Source organism: Trichechus manatus, unplaced genomic scaffold (genome assembly GCF_000243295.1).
Source record: "Trichechus manatus latirostris isolate Lorelei unplaced genomic scaffold, TriManLat1.0 scaffold00008, whole genome shotgun sequence".
NCBI classification, from domain to species: Eukaryota; Metazoa; Chordata; class Mammalia; order Sirenia; family Trichechidae; genus Trichechus; species Trichechus manatus.
In genome coordinates, this window is record NW_004443944.1 from 14,308,324 (window position 1) to 14,313,378 (window position 5,055).

Below are 5,055 nucleotides of genomic sequence, written 5' to 3' on the forward strand. Positions count from 1 at the left end.
ATGGGGTTGCCATGTGTCAGAATCGACAGTTTGGTTGTTTTTGGTTTGACTGAGGACCTGCTGGATTCAATTGAGACTCTGGGATACAGAGAGGCCAGCACTGTGGGCATGATAGATGCTCACAAGACACAAGCAGGCCACTCAATAAAATAAAAAGGCCCAACAAACAGACAAAATGATGGCCAACCTTCACGTAGTCATTCATCAAATAGTTTTTCGCACCTACTGTGGTTCAGTCCCCGGAGACACAGTCATAAACAAGACAGAAGTGGTTCTAGTTCTCCTGTGGGAGAAGACAGACAATAAATAAGATAAATGAGTAAAGCATGCATTGTGTTAGATTCTGGTAAGCGCTATTCAGAGAAGTACAGCAGGGAAAAGGGTGCTGGGGATGCAATTTTAACTTCTGATCAGAGTGGTCAGGGAGGGCCTCATTGAGGTGACATTTGACCAAAAACCTGAATGCAGTCAGGGAGGGCCATGCAGATATCTGGGGGGGGGGGGGAGTGTACCAGGCAGTGGGAACAGCAAGAGCAAAGGCCCTGGGGTGGAGCCAGCTGGCCCTGCATAGTTGTTGTGGCTGGAGTAAGGGAGAGAAGCAGGAAACGATGTCAGAGAAATAGCAGGGGCCACATCATACAGGCTTTGCGGGCCACTTGAAGACTGCGGCGTTTACTCTGGGTGAACAGGACCACAGAGGGTTCTGGGCAGAGGGGGAACGGATCTGACTTAGGTTCTAGTAGGATCCCTCTGGCTGTGTGTGGAGACGGGACTGTGGCGGAGGTAAGAGCAGAGCAGGAGGTCCAGGGAGGAGGCGACTGCAACAGTCCAGGCAGGAGCTGATGTGGACTTGACCAGGGTGGTGGCTTGAAGGTGGGGAGAAGTGGTCATATTCTGAATCTGTTTTGAAGGTAGAACTAAGAATTTGCTGATGGACCCGACTGTAGAATAGTCCCACAATGGACCACTCCACAGCCATTCAAAAGGGCAAGGCAGATCGTCATCTTTTGACCTGGAAAGATGCCCAGCAGCAGTGTTAGGTGAAAGAAGGGCAAGGCAGAGGAGTAGCTGGTAGTCATATTTGTCTGGAAAACCTACCATTAGCTAAAAATTTTAGTGTGAACAACACCCAGTGCTAAGGAAAGTGTGGGCAAACAGGCACTCTTATGCCTTTTAGTGGCCATGCAAAGTGGCATAGCCTCCAAAAGGCAATCTGGTCAAAGCTATCAAAAGAGGGACGTTATTCGATATGCTAGACATTTATGCTGTAAACACACTCACACGCCTGCATAAAGACATATGGGCACTGTAATAGCTAAAGTTTGGGAGATGACCTCAGTGGCTGTCGTTGCCAGGGAATACTATGCAGCTGCTAAAAAGAATGAGGTAGCTCTGTGGGAGAGGATATAGACCAGCACTGTCCAATAGAACTCTCTGGAATGATGGAAATATTCTATATCTGCACTGTACCAGCCACATGTGGCTACTGAGCACTTGAAATGTGGCTAGTGTGACTGGAGAACTGGATTTTTCATTTTATTTAATTTTTGATTAATTTAAATGTAAATAGCCTCACGTGGATAGTGACTACCGGATTGCACAGCACACATCTAAAACAATCTCCAAGATCTATCGTTAGGTGGAAGAGCCAAGTGCAGAAGAGGATGGGTGGTATGTAGGTGTGTGTGTGTGTTTGAGTCCAGTCCATAGGCCAGCCTGGATTCAAGGGGAGGGGACTACAAAAAGGCATGTATACAAGGAGGCTGGTTCATGGGGAGCCACCAAAACAAGTCTAGCACAGGAGGGGGCAGGGGCTGAGGGCAGAGGTGGGAGGGAGATCTACATTCTTTTGTCATTTTAGAATGTTCACCATGTGGTTCAACCAAAGATTCTACAGTAGAATCCTGATCAAAAGGGGGGATAATGCAGAACAGAATTTCAAATTATAATAGAATCCAGACTTTCTGGAGCCATTGAGGCACAAAACTATTGCCCTGAGGTCATCTTTAAACCTTAAACTAAAAATATTCCCTGAAGTCTTCTTTAAACCAAACAAGAGTTTAATTAGTTCAGAATGTCTGCCTTGAGCATTGTGCTCTTTTAAGAACTATCTATATGGGATTAAATTTGACAACAGTAACTCAGAGCGTTAGGTAGGAAACTTAGGGGGCAATGACTGTATGTTAATGGAGGAGGCACAATTCAGAAAAAGAGGGTAAGAACAGTTGCACAACTTGAACATGTAATCGATGTCACTGAATTGTACATGTGGAAATTGTTGAATTGGTGTATGTTTTGCTGTGTATATTTTCAACAATTTCAAAAGAAAAGAAATTCACCACAGTCATGTGTGACGTTGGTATTTGTTTGAGTCTGGAAAGCCATGCACTGCACAGTCCTGCCTCCACACCTTTGTGCCTGCCGTCCCCCTGCCCGGAACACCCTTCCTTTCCTTCTCTGCTGTAGAAATGCCCAGGGAAGCTTTGCCTGAATGCCCAAGTTAGACTACTCTCCCACTACACTTGGTGCCTCCAGGGCCCTACTCAGCCCTACTGGAGGTAGTTCTGTGTATTCTCCCTCTCCTGGGAATCCCTCAAGGTCAGCCCAGTCTGGGTCAGCCCTGCCCCCCTACACACGCCCACACACACAGTGGAATCATGTAGGAGCTAAGTAGGTGTTCAGTGTTTTGGGGGCCCAACCCAGGGCAAAAACAATTGCTTGACCTACAACCCGTCCCCCTCCACCCTGGTCCTACTGAACCTAAGGGTGGGCTTCTGTGGTTGCACTGCCTAGAACCGCCACCAGGCAGCACTAGAGCCCAGCCTCCAACCTCGCAATGCTGCCTACCTGCAGGTCCGTAAGCCTGAGGAGTCAGACAGAATCCAGGTAGGTGACTCCAAGCTCAGGGCTTTTTTGTTTTAATTTTGATTCATTGTGGGCCTTTTTTTTTTTTTTTTAATTGTGGCAAAACATATAATAACAAAAAAATTTGCCATTTCAACCATTTCTAAGTAGACAATTCAGTGACATTAATTACATTCACCATGTTGCTACCATCACCACTATCCATCTCAAAAGTCATCACCCCAAACAGAAACTCTGCCCCTGAAGCAATAACTCCCCATTTCGCCCTCCCTTCTGCCCCTGGTAACCACTAATAGACGTTGGTCTCTATGCATTGGCTTATTCTGGATATTTCACACACGTGTCATACGATGTTTTGCTTTGTGCCTCACCCATTTCACTCGGCACAATGTTTGCGAGGTTCGCCCACGTCATAGCATCAGAACTTCCCGTCTCTTTACGGTTGAGTAATATCCTATTGTGTATATATATATATATAGCACATTTTGTTTATCCCTTCATCTGTTGATGGGACACTTGAGTTGTTTCTGTCGTTTGGCTCTCGTGAATAGTGCTGCAGCAGCGAGCACGGGTGTACATGTCTGTCTCAGTCCCTGTTTTCAAGTCTTCTGGGGATCTACCTAGGAGTGGGTTTGCTGAGTCATATGGTAATTCTATGTTGAACTTTTTGAGGAACCGCCAAACTGTTCTCCACAGCCATCCAAGCCCAGTTTTAAAGAGATGTTTCCCACCCTTACTGCCCACAACCCCCCCTCCTCAACTCAAAATTTGCTTCCTCCTTAGGCAAATTGGCCTTAATTATAGGCGTGCCAACCACTGACAGATGCAGCCACCTGATACGTCTCCAAAATCCTGTGCTGAGTGAAAGACCCCAGACACGAGTGCCTCCACCTGATTCCATTGATAGGAAACCCCAGAATAAACATGCAGGAGCCCTGGTAGCACGGTGGTTAAGAGTTCGGCTGCTAACCAGAAAGGTCAGCAGTTTGAATCCACTAGCTGCTTCTTGGAAACCTATGGGGTAGTTCTACCCTGTCCTATAGGGTCGCTATGAGTCAGAATCGACTTGACAGAACCGGGTTTGGTTTTTTCAATCTATGATGGAAAATACCAGAACAGCGCCTCCCCCAAGCTGGGAGGGCAGGAGTGACAGGTAAGGCATGAGAGTAGTTCTGGGGTGACAGTAAATGTCTGCCTTGGTTCCCTTAGGGCTGCCATAACAAAGTACTACAAACTGGGTGGCTGAAAACAACAGAAATTTATGATGGGTTGAATTGTGTCTCCCAATAAGGTATGTTGAAGTCCTAACCCCCAGTACCTGTGACTGGGGTCTCGTTGACAAATAGGGTGTTTGAAGATGTTACCAGTTAACATGAGGTCATGCTGGAGTAGGATGCGCCCAAATCCCATCTGAGTGGCATCTTGTAAAAGAGAAGAGACACAGACAGACAGACAGAAGGAGAACAACCATGCTCAGTCCCTTACTGGAGTTCTGCCGCAGCTGCAAGCCAAGGACGGCCTGGGGCTACAGAAGCCGAGAGAGCCCAAAAAGGCTCTTCCCTTAAAGCTCTAGAGAGAGCACGGCCCTGCCAACACCCTGGATTTGGACTTCCAGCCTCCAGAAGGGTGAGACAATAAATTTCTCTTCTCATAAGCCGCCCAATCATGGTGCTTTGTTACGGCAGCGCTAGGAGACAAATGCAAAGCGCCAGTCAGTGGAGCGCCAGATGTTTCCCGGGTTTTGACATCCTCTGTCTGGCACCCTCCAGAGGAAAGACTTTGGTCTCCTTTGCCAGCAGATCTTCTCGAGGAGCCCTGGTGATATAATGGTTAAGCACTCAGCCACTAACTGAAAGATTGATGGTTCAAACTCACGCAGCAGCTCCACGGGAGAAAAGACCTGGCAAGTGGCTCCTGTAAAGACTACAGCCTAGAAAACTCTATGGGGCAGTTCTACTCTGTCCTATAGGGTCAAAATCAGCACAATGGCACACAACAACAAGCCAGCATCTTAGTGCCAATTCCAGCCCTGCCACCAGCAGCAGGAGGGGCCCAGCCTCAGCTTCCTCGGCACTCGCCACAGGCCAGGCATTGTGCCAGGGGATTCTGGTTTTCTTCTTGTATTTATTCTCTCATCTCCCGTGCCTGCCATCCGCCTCCTCCCCAGCCCCACTCATAGACAACGATTCT